Below are 18,232 nucleotides of genomic sequence, written 5' to 3'. Positions count from 1 at the left end.
AGTACTGCCAGGGGTAATTCCTAAGTGCAGAGCCAGGAGTAAGCCCTGAGCATTGCCAGGTATGACCCAAAAGCAAAAAATAAAAAATAAATCCCTGGTGCTGCATGATTCCCAAAGCAAATGAGAATGTACATTATACTGTTCTATGTCTGTGTGTGATATTCTAGAACAGATAATCAATGTTTTAAAAAGACCACAGAGCCGGAGCGATAGCACAGCGGGTAGGGCGTTTGCCTTGCATGCGGCCGACCCGGGTTCGATCCCCGGCATCCCATATGGTCCCCCAAGCACCGCCAGGAGTAATTCCTGAGTGCAAAGCCAGGAGTAACCCCTGAGCATCGCTGGGTGTGACACAAAAAGCAAAAAAAAAAAAAAAAAAAGACCACAGAGGGAGCCAGAGAGACAGTACAGGCATTAAAATGCTTGCCTTGAATGTGGCTGACCCCAGTTCAATCCCCAACACCCAATATGGTCCCCTGAGCACAGCCAGGAATGATCCCTGAGCACAGAGCTAGAAGGGGGAAATGGATAATTTTACTAGAGCACATATTTTGCATGTGGGAGCCCTAAGTTCAATACTCCCCCCGAACCCTGGAAACAACCCACAGTGGTCCCCTCGAACTACTGGAAACAGCCCCCAGTACTGAGCAGGAAGTAGTCCCTCCCCTTAGCACTGCTCAGTGTTGGTTGGCCTCTCGGAAGAAAAGAGAAAATAAGATGGGTAAGTAGAAGGATGGAGGGATAGTGAATGAATAAACAGCTGACAAAGCAAATATACTAAACTATTTACCAGTTTAGAATCTAGGTGATGAGTAGATGTGATATGCCTCCTATCACCCCTCCTTGGTTCCTCTCTTTCGAGCTATAAATCAGCATAATTTTCCTTTCAAAATCCCTCCCTTGGGGCTGGAGAGATAGCACAGTGTTTGCCTTGCACGCGGCCCGACCCAGGTTCGATTCACAGCATCCCATATGGTCCCCTGAGCACCGCCAGGAGTAATTCCTGAGTGCAGAGCCAGGAGTGACTCCTGTGTATCGCCAGGTGTGACCCAAAAAGCAAAAAAAAAAAAAAAAAAATCCCTCCCTTAACTGAAGAGACAGTACAGAAGTAAAGGTGCTTGCATTGCATGCGGCAACCACAGTGAGATTCCCAGTACTGCATCTGACCATCAGAGCACCTCCAGGAGTGGCCTCTGAGCACAGTGCCAGGAGTAGGGAGTAGCTACTGAGCATGGCACTGGGTGTGCCCCAACCCCCAAAATCTATAAATAAACAAAACCCCTCTCTTATTGCCTGTCCCTCTATTCCTCCTGAGTTCCAATCCCTTCTCTACTTACCTTATGATCTAGCCTCTCGGGGCCTCTGTTGACATCTGCAAATTGCAGTCACATGTCCTTTATCTAAAGGCAGTGGTCTGAACCATTTAATCTGGTAAAATTTCCTCCTTCCACAAACCATGAGTTCTCTGAGGTCAAATAACTGGTCTTATCTATCCCTGTGTTTCCTATGGGGTGTAGCAACTCTTCAAATGTGCACAGAAAACACTTACAATTCACTCCTTTGTAAACTGGAACAGGAGGCAGAGACATGTTTATTATGCACTAACTGTATGCCCTGAACTCAATCTGTCTTTATTCCTTCTCATTTTCAAGCACAGGAAATAGAGGTTCAAAATGGTTAGGTGGGGCTGGAGTGATAGCAGAGCAGGTATGGTGTTTGCGTTGCACTCGGCCGGCCTGGGTTCGATTCCCAGCATCCCATATGGTCCCCTGAGCACTGCCAGGGGTAATTCCTGAGTGCAGAGCCAGGAGTAACCCCTGTGCATCGCCAGGTGTGACCCAAAAAGAAAAAAAGAAAGTTAGGTGACTTTCACTGAAAGTAAGCAGCAGACCTGAAATTTAAACCAGAGATTTAAACTAACTAGGGCATTTCAACTACTTCACAACTGCCTATTCTTGAATCAGTGTGAAGAAGAGACTTTGCACTTCCTTAAAAAAAGGCCTTTAGATTTTCCTTGTTGAATATGAAAGTAGAAAAAAGGAAGTTATAAAAATAAAGAACCACATAAAAGCCCTCAAAACTCCTGCTGAGGTTGAAGTGGCTGAGATTCAGAGTCATTACAGGACTGAAAACAACTTCAGAAAACAAACCTGACACTCTGTGGCTGTCTGTCTGAGTTTCCTCTGCCTTGCTCTTACCTCAGCTACCTCTTTCTTTGTTCTTGTTTTCCTAGTTATTATCCTTCTTCTAGGAAAGTCACCTCAATCATCTCCACAAATCTTTTTTGAATAGTTTTTCCCTCTTCCTTTTCTTTGTGATTAATGTCCAGGGGTCACAATGCCATGCCTGGATTTCACTGGAAGCTTCTTCGCCTATACAAGGCATACAAGGCAGGTGCTCCAGCAGTAAACCACATCCCTGGGCCCTTAGAAGCATTTCTTGCCTAAAGTACTCCTTAGGGATATTGGTCATAAATCAGAATCTGTGTCTCTTTAAAGGAAAAAATTTAAAACTATGCCTGGAAATTCCTCAGGCCCAGATGGAATCAAAGGACAAGCATCCATCCAGCTCACTTTATGCAATCTGGGAAGGTGTAGTCAGACCAGAAACACTCCTGAGAATCAGAGAAATCATACCTGGGGATGAAGAGATAGTATAGAGGATCCCTGGCACTGCATATGATCCCCTGAGCACTGCTGATAGTGATCTTTGAGCACAGCACCAGGAGTAAGTCCTAAGTACAGCCAAGTGTGGCCCCAAACCAAAAATAGGTAGATGAACAAATAAATATAAATAGGGAAAGTAGCGGACAGAGAGGTAGTAGTGGGCAGGGTATTTGCCTTATACTTGGTCAACCTAGATTTAATCCCCGGCACTCCAAATGGTCAGGAGTAAGGCCTGAGCACCACTGGGTGTGACCCAAAACCAAAAAAAAAAAAAAAAGTAAAATTAAGTTAGTGCTTGAGGACTAGAGAGTTCATTCATGTTGCATGGAGAGGGCCCAGGTTTGATTCCTGGCATTGCATTGTTCTCCCAGCCACCACCTGGTCATTGACTGAACCGAGGGAAGCCTCCAAGAACCACCTGGTGTGGACCTGCAAAGAAAAAAACCAAAAGTAAGTGGGGCCTAAGAACAACACTGAAGTACAATGGGGAAGGCACTTGCTTTGCACATAGCAGACCAGAATTCAATCCCTAGCACCTCATATGGTCCCCTGCACTGCATACCAGGAGCGATTCCTGAGTGCATAGCAGGGAGTTAGCCCTGAGTGCTGCCAGGTCCAAAAATAAATAACAAAAAAAGTTCAATTTTTAAATACGTGACAGGTTTTCCAGTTATATCCCAGAGAGTTTAGAAGTTATTGTAGTATACCTAGTAACTATAGGAAACAATTTAAATTAAACTGAGTCCATACTCTATTGTGTTTTTCCCTTTGTTTTTGTTTGTTGTCAAGGGCCAGCGAGAGCTCACCAGACACCACCAGAACCGCAATGCTTTCCAAGGACTATGATGAAGATAAAAACTAGATGATGATTATGAGATAGAGAAGGACTAGACAAGAACTGAGAGGACTTTGAGGTCTACAAGGAGACTAGGATGATGGAACTATGATGACTGGACCACGACCACAGCTACGACTATGATGGTGCTATCAGGGAGAGATCGGACTACGTCAGGGAGGAGAGAGAAATAAACTGACTACCAACCAGCCTGGGACTGGAGCGATAGCACAGCAGGTAGGATGCTTGACTTGCACGTGGCCGACTCAGGTTCAATTTCTCCGTCTCTCTCAGAGAGCCCAGCAAGCTACCGAGAGTATCCTGCCCACACAGCAGAGCCTGGCAAGCTACCCATGGCATATTCAATGTGCCAGAAACAGTAACAACAAGTCTCACAATGGAGACGTTACTGGTGCCCACTCGAGCAAATTGATGAACAACGGGGTTGGGGGGGACAGTGCTACAGTGCTTTGTTTGTTTTAGAGCCACAAGCAATGCTACTAAGGGACTGCTGCTGGCTCTGCGCTCAGGGATCACTCCCAGTAGTGGTTGCTCAGGGGACCATGCAGTGCTGGGTATCAAACCCAGGCCTCCCATTCACAAAATATAATACTCGCCCCACTGAGTTATCACTTCAGTCCCAGAAAGTATTTTGGGGGGTAGGTAATGCCCAGTGATGCTCCTGGGTTACTCCGGGCTCTGCACTCAGGAATTGCTCTTGGTGGTGCTTGGGGAACCATACAGGATGCTGGGAATTGAACCTGGGTCAACCGCGTGTAAGGCAAGTACCCTCCCTGCTGTACTATCTCTCCAGCTCCAGAAAGTGTAACTTTTAAGAACCTATTTTAAAAAAGAGGCAAGACAAACATAAAGTGATAGAAGTGAGGATATAGGTAAGTCTTGGGGATGTGGTGTAGCACAGTGGTAAAGAAAACACCTGCATATATGAGGTGCTGGTTCAATCCTAGGCACACACATGCAAAGAATGCTGGGTAGCTAGGAGACACGTCAATGGAGCACATGCTTTGCATGCTGGAGGCTCAGGTTCAGTCCCTGACACCACAGGGTCCTCTAGGTATTGACAGGAGCCACGCACAAGCATAGAATAAGAGTAGCCACAAACCACTAGTAGGTGCGGCCTCAAAAAACAAAACAACACACACAGACACACACAAATCCCTAATTACATAATTCAAAAGAATTTTTCCTTTGTTTTTATTTTGGGGCCACACCCAGCTGTGCTCAGAACTTACTCCTGGCTCAGAGTTCAGGAATCACTTCTATTGGGCACGGGAGACTATATAGGGCATCAGGGATCAAACTTGGCTTGGATGCTAGCAAAGGAACTGCCTTCCCCACTTCTCTGGTCCCTCAAAAAATGTTAAGTAATACGCAGAGCTAGTAGAGTTGTTTGGGGACATATGAATCAGGATTCTTAGTTAACTTGGTGATGGGGTGGCGCAGCACAGTGTATGATGCCAAACACACTCATATTGATACTCCCATAAATCATAATAAATTTAGCTCAGTAAAAATAATTTTTGGTGACAATAAAAGAAACCAAATTGGGCAGGGAAAAAATTATTAATGGGGGGCTGGAGCGATAGTACAGCGGGTAGGGCATTTGCCTTACACGCGGCTGACCCAGGTTTGATTCCCAGCATCCTATATGGTCCCCTGAGCACCGCCAGGGGTAATTCCTGAGTGTAGAGCCAGGAGTAACCCTTGTGCATCGCCGGGTGTGACCCAAAAAGAAAAAAAATTATTAATGGGTGTAAGTAGCTCATAGACTCTTTCTTCAGAGCTAAAAGACTAAGCTTGGAGGCTGTGTGAGGAAAACTATCCAAATGTACCCTGAGAATTCAAGCCATGAGCAGGGCCAGTGTCACCAACCACTACTGCAGAGCCTGCATACTACAGCTCATATTAACCATGAATTCTGAACGTTGCCAAGAATTACCACTGTCACATGTCTGTGGCTCATTGGTGAAACAGAAACAATATAATCTACACACTCCATATAGGGTATCACGTCTACATATATTCAGGCAAGTGTGGACACATGAAACCCTGTGGCAAATTGGATGCCAGGCCTATTCAGTTAGGGTTAGCGATGGTAAGGTCTTAAAGCAGCTGACGGAACTTGTTCTGGAACCTAAGTGAAGATGGTAAGATAAGACATCAGAAGTTCCAAGGCGTTCTTGGAATTCTGACAAGGAATGCCAGCCTGCACTAGCAAATTGGGGCCAGGAAACACGAAATCATGGAACTGTTTTTAGAAGTTATTTTAGGCTGGAGTGATAGTACTGTGGGTAGGGTGTTTGCCTTGCACGCTTTTGACACCAGTTAAATTCCCGGCACCCCATACAGTTCCCTGAGTCCTTCCAGGAGTGATCCCTGAGTGCAGAGCCAGTAGTGAGCCATGAACTCTGCCAGGGGTAAGCCCTAAACACCATTACCCGAAAAGCAAAAAAAGTTAGTTCAGGGGGTGACCCAAGCATGTGTCTTGGTAGTATGACTGAGGCCCTGGGTTTAATCCCCAAGCAACCCCTGAACACAAAGCAGGGAGTAGCCCCTGAGAACACTTAGTGTGGCACAAAAAAAAATTTTTAATTATCTTTATAAGCATGTATTACACTGGGTTCAAATGCTATTGACACTTTTTCATAATTTGCAAGGGGCAAGAACTGTGAGAGCCAGGGGCTGGAGCGATAGCACAGTGGGTAGGGTGTTTGCCTTGCACAAGGCCGACCCGGGTTCGATTTCCAGCATCTTATATGGTCCCCTGAGCACCGCCAGGAGTAATTCCTGAGTGCAGAGCCAGGAGTAACCCCAAGCATCGCCAGGTATGACCCAAAAAGCAAAAAAAAAAAGATGAACTGTGAGAGCCAGTCACATTTTAGGATTAACTCCAGCCCTGCAACTTCCTGGCTGGGTGATCTCAGACAAGTGACAAACTCTCTGAGCCCTGGACACCAGGGGCTAGAGTGACAACACAGCTGGTAAAGGGTGTTTGCCTTGCACACAGTAGACCCGGGTTTGAGTCCCGACATCCCATATGGTCCCCTGAGCACTGCCAGGAGTAATTACTGAGTGCAGAGCCGGGAGTAACCAACCCTTGAGCATTGCTGGGTGTGACCAAAAAACCTAAATAAATAAATAAAGTGAGGACACCAATGAGATGGCATGAGGACCAACTAAGAGTGAGGAGCAGGTCTTGTTATCTGCATCATCACTATCAGTTCTTTTATTGTCTATCTTAGTGGAAGGCCTGTCATGAACTAGATGAAAACTTTTACAAAGGGGTAGGGTGGGAAGAAAATGTGCCCTGAATAACAGGATCTGAAGCAATAGGTTCAGGTTCAGCAAAAGGATCAGAGTAAGAATTTGCAGAGTCAACTAAAGGTGAGAAATCCATGGCAGTATGCAGAAGGCAGGATTTAGACAGGGTGGCAGTAGATGGCGGGAATGCCTGATGGTGGCAGTTGGCATGAAATTTTATTTGAACTATTCACTGTTAATGTATATTCATGAGTATTCTATGCATACTAATCTCAAAAGAAAAAAGAAAGAAAGAAAGAAAGAAAGGAAGGAAGGAAGGAAGGGAGAAAAGAGAGAAAGAAAAGAAAGGAGAAAAGAAAGAAAGAAGAGAGAAAGAAAATAATGAAACAAAGATTAGGGGCTGTACAGCAAACTTTTCTGGGCAAGGGGTTGTGAAGAATGGAAAGAATATTTCCCTTTTCTTCTCCTTTCTCTAAGACATTTCGAGGAAGATAACATGTAGGTTGAAACTTGAGTCATGAATCTTCCTTTAGATTTACAAATACATTGGAGCAGCCCAAGAGAGAATTTATATACTACCCCGGTGCCCACCAGATGGTACCTGCCTTTTCTAAAATGAAATTCCAGGTTCTTTTCTTATATAAACTACTCTTAAAGGCCTGTGAGCTAGATAGTCATCTCCAACCAAGGTTCTGAAACTGTGGGTTTCAGGCTGGGGAGACAGATCAAAGGCTGGGCCCATGCTCTGAATCAGGAGTCCTGAGTACGATCTCCAGCACCTCATGGTGGCCCAAGTGCAGAGCTATGAGTAACCTCTGAGTATCACCAGATGTGATCCAAAAATTAAACTAGCCCAAAAAACTTAACTGTGGATTATGACCCCCCCCCCATGTGGTGACACAACCAATGTGGGGGTCCCCATCTCCCTGTTTCTTCTGGGAGCCTGGCAATCATGCCCACGATCTGCCTCTGGTACCGTATAAGTCCATATCTGGTCATTAATGGCCATAACCCAAAGACTCACAAATAAATCTCGGAAGAGAGCCACAAGCTGCAGAGATGCCTCCAGATCCCAAAGTCGCCACCCAGTTAAAACTTTAACTCCAGTGATAACTCTGACTCCGAGTCAGGCTGTTTTCACTCAGGGTGCCCCAGAAAGGGGGTGGGGGAGAACCCTCCCTGCCCCAAGGGACCCAGCCCTGGCAGCCGACCTCCACTACTCAACCTCTGCCACGCACCGGGCCACTTTCCAGGCACATTATAAGACGCTTCCTACCCATTTTCCATAATTACTACACCATATTTGATGTTCAGACAGTAAGCCACAAATCATAGAGTTATGTATCATCTATCTATCTATCAATCTATCTATCTATCTATCTATCTATCTATCTATCCACACATAGATAGATAGATAGATATATCCACAAGCAGCCCTGCAAGCTTCTGAGAGTATTCTGCCCACACAGGCAGAGCCTGGAAAGCTACCTGTGGCGTATTCATTATGCCAAAAACAATAATGATAGGTCTCATTCCCTTGACCCTGAAAGAACCTCCAATCATTGGGAAAGATGAGTAAGGAGAGGCTGCTAAAATCTCAGGGCTGGGAGGAATAGAGACGTTACTGGTGCCCGCTCGAGTAAATTGACAATGACAGTGATATAGTGATAACCCTATTTAAAATTTTAGAATTCCTGGGGCTGGAACAATAGCACAGCAGGTAGGGCATGTTGGCCTTGCATGTGGCCAACCCAGGTTCGATTCCCAGTATCCCATATAGTCCCCTGAGCACCACCAGGAGTAATTCCTGAGTGCAGAGCCAGGAGTAACCCCTGAACATCGCTGGGTGTGACCCAAAAAGCAAAAAAAAAAAAAAAAGGCAAAATATAAAAAAAAATTTAGAATTCCTGAAGCAACATCTCATTCTCTAAGCCACTGATATAGGAGTAACACACCACATCTGATGAAGTGTAAAGTAGACGGCAACAATCTCAATGAAAAAAATATTAGTACACAAGCCTCAACCTATAACAACATATTAGTAATCTCTTATTCAAGAGCTTAATGTGTCCAGGGTGGGATGCAACAATCTTCACACACTTTCCTCTAAGGAAGCTTTTTTTGGATCATTTTTAGTGGATTATTCATAACAAGTAATACAAAATAAATTATTTAGGATCTTTCTTTGGGGCAGGCTTGGGAGGTGAGGGGGGAAATTTGAAATAATAGTGGTGGGAAGGTATAATGGTGATGGGACTGGTGACAGAATATTGCACCAAGTAATAAATTATTGTGAACAACTTTAAAAAATAAACTAACCAGGGGCTGGAGCGATAGCACAGCGGGTAGGGCGTTTGCCTTGCACACGGCCGACCCGGGTTCGATCCCCAGCATCCCATATGGTCCCCTGAGCACCGCCAGGAGTAACTCCTGAGTGCAAAGCCAGGAGTAACCCCTGTGCATCGCCGGGTGAGACCCAAAAAGCAAAAAAAAAAAAAAAATTAATTAAAAAAAAATAAACTAACCAAATAAATAAATCTGTCATGACAAACCTTCGAATTCTTTCTCCCCCCCATTTTTTTTTCTGTGTTGGGGTAGGGGACTCCTACCTGGCTATGATCGGGGATTCCTCCAGGCTCTGTGTTCAGGGATCATCCCGGGAATGCTGGGGATTGAAGAGGGGGTGGCCATGTGCAAAAGCATTGTACCCCCTGCAGTATATTTCTGGCCCCTAGAAGAAACTCCTTCATGATTTATTATCAGTAAATGTTTGATTTTTATATATCTATATACTTAGGTGGTGTAACATTTTCTGGGGCTCCCAAAAAGTTTAAGAAGCTCAGCAGTAGGAAGCCAGGAAGATAGAACAGCTGGTAGGGTGCTTACCTTGCACACAGGTGATCCGGGTTCAATCCCCTACACCCCATATGGTCCCCTGAGCCTGCCAGGAGTGATCCTTGAGCTCAGAGCCAGGAATAAACCCTGAACACTACCAGGTATGGTGCTCCCCACCAAAAGAAAAGAAGCCTGCTAGTGATATTAGTAGCCACGATCCAGACACTCACAAATGAATCTCGGAACAGAGCAGCTCTCTGCAGAGATGTCTCGGACCTTGTCGCAGGCTGATTTCACTGGGATGTCAAAGACAGGGGCAGGCATTGTCCCTCCACCTGCCCCAAATGAACTTCAGTGACCACAAACCTCCAGAACCCAGTCACAGCCACCCTGATGGCCAATCTTCACAGGCTCATCCTGAGACCCCCATGCAGGTATGTGGTAGCAGTGACTGAAAACTCCAGTCCTCAAGGAGCTGGGAACGGGCCACCCCTTCCTTCCCACCTCCCTGCTCTTCCCGGGTCCCAGTTGTCATGCCCACGGACTGCCTCCTGGTGCCATTTAAATGCAATAACAGCCATGATCCAGGGACTCACAAATGAATCTTAGAACAGAGCAGCTCACTGCAGAGATGTCTCCAGACCCCAGTTATTTAAAATTTTAGAATTCCAGGGGCTGGAGTGATAGCATAGCAGGTAGTGCGTTTGCCTTGCACGCAGCCAACCCAGCATCCCATATGGTCCCCTGAGCACCGCCAGGAGTAATTCCTGAGTGCAGAGCCAGGAGTAACCCCTGTGCATCGCCAGGTGTGACCCAAAAACCAAACAAAAAAAAACTAAACTAAAATTTTAGAATTCCAGGAACACTTGGCTGCTTTTGCTGCCACGTGACATCTCATACTATTTTTTTTTATTGAATCACTGTGATTCAATAGACCCTTAGAGACATCTCATACTATTCATAACAAGCAATAATAATGGTGGGGGGGAGGTGTGATAGTGGTGGGATTAAGGTTGAAATATTGAATATAATTAATTATTGTGAGCAACTTTATGAAATAAAATTTTTAAAAAAGAAGTAGGATGAGGGGCTGGAGCGATAGCACAATGGGTAGGGCGTTTGCCTTGCACGCGGTCGACCCGGGTTCAATTCCCAGCATCCCATATGGTCCCCTGAGCACCGCCAGGGGTTATTCCTGAGTGCAGAGCCAGGAGTAAACCCTGTGCATCGCCAGGTGTGACCCAAAAAGCAAAAAAAAAAAAAAAAAAAAAAAAAAAAAGAAGTAGGATGAGAGTGCCATGTTGCAACTTACATGCTTGTTGCTAAGAAAGCTGTCCCTCCCTCCCTCCCTTCCTTTCTTATTTCCCTCCATCACTCCTTCCTTCCTTCCTTCCCACACCCAGCAATGACTCAGGGGTCACCCGTGGCAGTATCTGGGGCAATCATGCCATACTATGGATCAAACTCAGACCTCTCATATTCAGATCATGCGCTCAGCCCATGTATCTCTCTCTCTCTCCAGTCCTAAGGAAGTTTTTTCTTGACTAGTCATTTTGTCTCTCCATTGATGGTTCCCCTCGAGCCTCAGTGGAACTGGACTTTTGTTGTTACATTACTGTTCTCAGTGGGTTTTCTTTTTTTTTTTTTTTGGTGGGCAGTCAAAACTGACAGTACTGGGAGTGGAAGATACTCCCGACTCAGTGCTTGAAGGCCACTCCAAGAAGCACTCCAGGGACCATATGGTGCTGAGGATTCAACCTGAGGTTCCCACCCACATTGAGTGCATGTGCTCCAGGCCTTTGAGCCATCTCCCCAGCCCCAACACCACACAATCCAGATACTCACTCCCTAGAGTAAGCACAAATGCCAACGTCTAAGGGTTCAGTATTATAAGAACCTCCACTTCAGGTATTAATTACCAGTACTGAGTTCCCAGGATGCTTCAACTCTGGTTAGATTTGGCTACAAAAGTGTGTGGGGGGGAGTGTGTGGGGGGGTGTGAGTGTGTGTGTATGTGTGTATTCCTAGATTTATCCAATAAAAGGAAACAAAGGAAATACCTGGAAGTAATAACAAGGCAGTCCCAAAGAGCTTGAGGTCAAAGCTTAGTCTTTAATTTTTTAGTATTTGTGTGTTTTGATTTTGATACTATTTTATTGTTTAGAAAATACAAATTCAGGGGGTTGAGAGATAGTACAAAGGCCTTGCATGAGGTCGACCGAGTTTCAATCCCTGGCATTCCATATTGTCCCCTGAATACCACCAAGAGTAATTCCTGAGTACATAGCCAGGACTAACCCCTAAAAATCGCTGAGTGTGACCCAACCCCCCACCACAAAGAAAGATAAAAATTTATGCTCTTTTGAGATGTGACCTTGCTGTGGCTTGTGCAGAAAAGTCTATTTTCCTTCCTCTTGAATATGTACTCTTATAATTCTGCAGGTCAAAATTCCAAAATTTTGAGTAGCCCCCTTCTCTTCTCCCTGTCCAGCCCCTATGAGTGTGGCCCAAACACAAAAACAAAAACAAAAAAGAAAACAAATGAAAGCTTGGAGCTCTTCCCCTGGAACAATCTGAGAAACAACAATAACAACAAAATGAATACAGTTAATTATAAATATTTAAATAAAAAAATTAATCTGTGAGTTTATAAAACAAGAGACAGAAAGAGGGATCTTGGGGACTAGAGCAATAGCACAGCAGGTAGGGCGTTTGCTTTGCACATGGCTGACCCGGGTTTGATTCCCAGCATTCCATAGGGTCCCCCGAGCACCGCTAGGAGTAATTCCTGAGTGCATGAGACAGGAGTAACCCCTGAGCATCACCGGGTGTGACCCAAAAAGCGGAAAAAAAAAAAAGAAAAAAGAGGGATCAGAAAGACAGGCCAATGGGCTGAGCGAGTGATTTGCATCTGGATCCCCGGAAGCACATGGCTCCCCAGCACTCACAGAAGTAATTCCTCTCCCCAGAACCTGGAGGAGCCCTAGAGGCCCTAGAGGCCACTTGGGTGTGGCCCCCCCAAAACCAAAGCCAAAACAAAAATTTGGGTTTTTTTTTGGGGGGTGGGATCATACCATATAGTGCTCAGGGCTCACTCCTGTTGGGGCTCAAGGAGATCATATGCCGAGCCTGCATGCAAAGCAAGTGCCTCGCCCCCTGGACCACCTCTCCAGCCCCAGGGGTAGTAATTTTAATTTTAATTCTATTAATATTTTATTATTTGGGGGAGGGAGATGGGGAGAGGTTGCTCCCAGTGGTACGTGGCACATGAGTCCACCAGGGCTTGCACCCTCAGTGAGGCTCACGAGTCACGATTTGCAGCGCTTGCCACGGTGCTGCTTCACTCATGCAAATGTTCACCGGGGGTCACACTTTCCGGCTGTGGAACTCACACGTCATTTTTTTTTCAACTGTAGGGATTGCTGGGGAGTGAGGGGGGTCACACCTTTTCTTGTGGTGCTACACACACCCAGCTGCAGTGTGGGTGCAAATCCCTGGGAGCGTTGGGGATCGCAGAGAGTAGTACAGCCCGGCTCAAACAACACTGCTGCCCACACGGAGCACGTGGCTGCAGCAGATACTGAACGCGTGACTGTGCGCGAGCAAGGCAGGGGAGCCACCGCTCTCTGTCTCTCTTTCTCTCTGTCTCTTTCTCTGTTTCTTTCTCTCTCTCTCTCCCTCTCTCTCTTCTCTTTCTCTCTCCCTCCCTCTCTCTCCCCCTCTCTCACATTCTCTCTCACTTTCTCCCTCCTCTCTCCCCCTTTCTCTCTTTCTCATTTTCTCTTTCTCTCTCCCTCCCTCTCTCCCTTCTCTTTCTATCTTCTTTCTCTCTCTCTCCCTCTCTCATATTCTGTCTCCCTCTCTCTTCCTCTCTTTCTCATTCTCTCATTCTCTCTCTCTCTTTCTCTCTCTCCTCTCCCTCTCTCCCCATGGTCCCTAACAACAGATTTATTAAGGTACAATTGACATACAACAAATTGTTCATATTTAAAATGTGTGACCAGGTGCTGGAGTGATAGCACAGCGGGTAGGGCGTTTACCTTGCACGTGGCCGACCCGGGTTCGATTCCCAGCATCCCATGTGGTCCCTCGAGCACCGCCAGGAGTAATTCTTGAGTGCAGAGCCAGAGGTAACCCCTGTGCATTGCCGGCTGTTACCCAAAAAGCAAAAATAAAAATAAAAATAAAAGTAAAATAAAATAAAAATAAAATGTGTGGGGGGCTGGAGTGATAGCACAGCGGGTAGGGCGTTTGCCTTGCACGCGGCCGACCCGGGTTCAAATCCCAGCATCCCATATGGTCCCCCGAGCACCGCCAGGAGTAATTCCTGAGTGCATGAGCCAGGAGTGACCCCTGTGCATCGCTGGGTGTGACCCAAAAAAGCAAAAAAAAAAAATAAAATAAAATGTGTGTCCAATAAAATTGCCACATAAGAAAACCTGTGAAACTTAACTTATCCATCACTCCTCACAGCTTCTCTTGTAATCCTGTCCTTCTGCCTCCATTTAGGTCACCGCTGATCTTTTTATCACAATAGATTAGAGTTGGTATTTTATAATTGTATATAAATGTAATTATACAGTAGAAACATTTTTTGTCTGGTTTCTTTCACTCAGCATTAGCTGATAATTTTTCCAGCTTTGCTCTGAGATGCAGTTATAGGGAAACAATTTGATTCTGTGGGCCCAAAACAGCACTTAGTCCCAGGTTAATTTTCCTTTTCTTTGCTTTTGTTTTTGGCCAACACCCAGTAGTGCTCAGGACTTACTCCTGGCTCTGCACTCAGGAATCACTCCTGAGAGATTATATGGGGTTTTGAGGATTGAACCAGGGTTAGCTACATGCAAGGCAAGTGCCCTACCCGCTGAACTATCTCTCTGGCCCCCAGGTTAATGTGCTATCAAATGCCCCAAATCCTGAGACTTTCCAATCTGACTGATGCAAAAAGCATTATTCCAACCCCTTGTGAACAGGGTCATCTCTGGCCTGGGGTGTTTTCTTCACATGCAAGCAGTGGACACTCAGTCAAACACTTGAATATCTATCTAGAGTTTCTTTTATTAGTATTATTATCATTACTATCATCATTTTGCTTTTGGGCCACACTCATAGTGCAAAGGGGCTATCCTGGCTGTATGCTTACAAGTTACCCCTTGCAATGCCTGGGGGGTATGTGGTGCTGTGGCCTTGAACCAGGATCAGTCACATGCCAGGCAAGCACCTCACCTCCTGTACTGTCTCTGAGAATTTGTAATTCTCTGCTCTCTGGAAATTTATTCTGCCCTAACTCTAGCCTCTTTTCCCCTTTGATATTAGGGACCAAAACCAGGGCCTCATTACAAACAAGACATATCTTTACCAGTGAACTGTATCCCGGGCTAGAAGGCCAGGTTTTATAAATCTTTGCTACTTGTTACCACTTTTTGCCCATGAATTTTTTACACATCTCCAAGTACATAAAATAGTCATTAAAAAATCAAAAACAGGGGCTGGAGCGATAGCACAGCGGGTAGGGCATTTGCCTTACACGCAGCCGACCCGGGTTCAATTCCCAGCATCCCATATGGTCCACTGAGCACCGCCAGGAGTAATTCCTGAGTACAGAGCCAGGAATAACCCCTGTGCATTGCCAGGTGTGACCCAAAAAGCAAAAAAAAAAAAAAATCAAAAACAGGGGCTGGAGCGATAGCGCAGCGGGTAGGGCGTTTGCCTTGCATGCGGCCAACCTGGGTTCAATTCCCAGCATCCCATATGGTCCCCTGAGCACTGCCAGGGGTGATTCCTGAGTGTAGAGCCAGGAGTAACCCCTCTGCATTGCCAGGTGTGACCCAAAAAGAAAAAGAAATAAAAAACATTTGCTGATAATTATGAATTTATTGTAAATCAAAATTCTCACGGGCCCCATATTCAGTTATGTGGGCCAGGTAGGATGATAATTCACAGTTAAAGAAGGTAGGCAGGGGCTGGAGTGATACTACAGCGGGTAGGGCATTCACTTTGCACACGGCTGACCCGGTTCAATTCCCAGCAGCCCATAAGATCCTCTGAGCACCACCAGGAGTAATTCCTGAGTACAGAGCCAGGAGTGACCTCTGTGCATTGCTGGGTGTGACCTAAAAATCAAAATAAAATAAAATAAAGTAGGCTCCCGGAGCCGCTGAGGTAGCACAGCATCTGATCCAGGTTCAATCCCTCTCACTCCACATTCCTCCGAGGACTACCAGGAGTGACCTCTGCGCATAGAGCCAAGTTAAACCCTGGGTACCACCGGGTGTGTGGGGGGGTGGGAAGGAGGAGGAGGAGGCACAGCAGCAGCAGCTAAGCTTGGGCCAGGATGTGGCTCAGCAGTAGAGCATTGCCTTATATGAGTAAGGCCCTGGGTCAGATCCCCAGCAGCAAATGGTGCTGTGAGGACTGCCGGCAGGAGCACCTTAGCTCCACCAAGATGGAAGTGGCCCCTCCTACCTTGCTGCATATGACCAGGAAACAAAACAAATGCTGGGGAGACAGTACAGGGGTTAAGACATTTATCTTGCATGCAGCCGACCCCGGTTCAATCCCTGGCATTGCATGGTCCCCCACGTATAGACTTTGAAGCATTCCCAAGCACTGCCAATTGTGGCCCCAAAACAACAAAATAAAACCAAACAAAGCAAAAGCAAAAAGAGGTAAGGAGCAACAGAACAATGGGTAGGGTGCTCTCTTTGCACACGGATGACCCTGGGTTTGCTCCCCAGCACCCCAGATAGTTCCCTGAGCCTTAGCAGGAGTGAACCCTGAGTGTAGACCCAGGAGTAATCCATAACACTACCAGATGTCCCCCCAAAAAGAGACCCCCAAATATCTAGAGGTGGGGGTTCGGGCATCAATATTAACCCCGCAGGCACATCCCAATTTAAGAATGCACATCCCAATTTAAGAATCAGTATTCTGTACTGTGCTTTTATTAATTTGGTGATTTAAAAGTAATTCATTTTAAACTGGGCTTGGCTACAGGAGGAAAGCGTGAGGGCCCGTATTCAACTTATACCTAAGCCTCTGACTGAAGAGAGTAAATCTCTCTAAAGTCCCCCTGATTGAAAAATGAAGCTGGTCTTCAGCCCAGAGCAGGGCAGAGCCTGAGCTCTGGAGTTAAGCTCTGGTGTGGAAAGCAGAGCTAGGAACTGGGCAATACCTGATTGGGTGGGTAGGGATATTTATGGTTTATTTTCATTCAACAAAGCATTCATACTAGTCTTGCTCCACTGTCTACCCCCAACAGCCCGGAGGCTAAATCCACTCTCCAGATGGAGAAATGGGACTCCCGAGTTGAAAGACTTGAACAAAGAGCAGCAGAGTTAAAATTTAAACGCAGCTCTCAGAGATGGATTAAGGAGCGAAGCAATCCTTAGCTGGGTGACTGCCAGGGCTAAGGGAACATCCTTAGAAAAGTGCTGAAACGAAGCACATTCTGTAGATAAGGCCTCCCAGTCGATGAACAAGACTAATAAACCTCAGGGGTGGGGGAGGTAGAGGCTGAAATCCGTAAGGGAATGTGGGAGGGGAGAGAGGTTCCCTGCAGTACTTCTGTCTTGGGAGAATAGAATATGTGAGTGTACAGTCAGAGCTGCGTTGCCAGGAAAATGAAGACCTGGTCTTCCCTCCTGGCCTGTCTCACACAATTTAACCCTTGCTCTCAGTTGCCAAAGGCCTTGATAACTCAGCAATCCTGGCCCCCATCTACCTGTGTTTGCTAGGATCCGGGGATAATCCTATACATTTTGGGTAAGTTGGGCCATATCTGATGGAGCACAGATTCCTGGCTCTGTGCTCAGAGGGGACCCCTGGCGGTGCTGAGGAGACCCTGTGTGGTACCAGGGATCCATACTAGGGTCGGCTGCATGCAGGACAACCACTTTATCTCCTAAAGAGAGACAACTGTCTCTCCAGCAACACCATCTTCACCATCTTCCTTTTTTTTTTTTTTTTTTTTTTTGCTTTTTGGGTCACACCCGGCAATGCACAGGGGTTACTCCTGGCTCAGGAATTACTCCTGGCGGTGCTCAGGGGACCATATGGGATGCTGAGAATCGAACCTGGGTCGGCTGCATGCAAGGCAAATGCCCTCCCTGCTGTGATATTGCTCCAGTCCCACCGTCTTCGTTTTAAAGATAGGAAAAGGAGTCAGAAGGAGGCTATGTTTACTATCTATCATCACTTACAAATACCAGTACCTAACAACTTAAAACAATAATAAACATTTTGCTTTCTCCCTCATTTTCTCTGGGTCAGGCATATTAAGAACAAATGGACCAGATGATTCTGGCTTGGGCAGCTCATGAGGTTTTAGCCAAGATGCCTTCAGTTATCTCAAAGCTTGCTGAGGGCTGGAGGATCCAACTGGCAAGTCAGTTGTCAATTGGCAGTTGGCAAGGAATCTCAGTTACTTGCCATATGGATCTTTCCACTGCTTGTTCTCACAAGGCAGCTGGCTTCACGCAGAGGAAGTGATCCAAGAGAGCAAATTGGTCTGAGATACCTTTTCTGACATAGCCTCACAAGTCACACTGTCAGGGCCAGAACATGGCTCGGTGGTTAAAGTACCTGCCTTGCACACGTGATTCTAAGGGTTTAA

The sequence above is a fragment of the Sorex araneus genome, chromosome 5, assembly GCF_027595985.1.
Source record: "Sorex araneus isolate mSorAra2 chromosome 5, mSorAra2.pri, whole genome shotgun sequence".
NCBI classification, from domain to species: domain Eukaryota; kingdom Metazoa; phylum Chordata; class Mammalia; order Eulipotyphla; family Soricidae; genus Sorex; species Sorex araneus.
Note: the sequence above shows the minus strand (reverse complement) of the source record.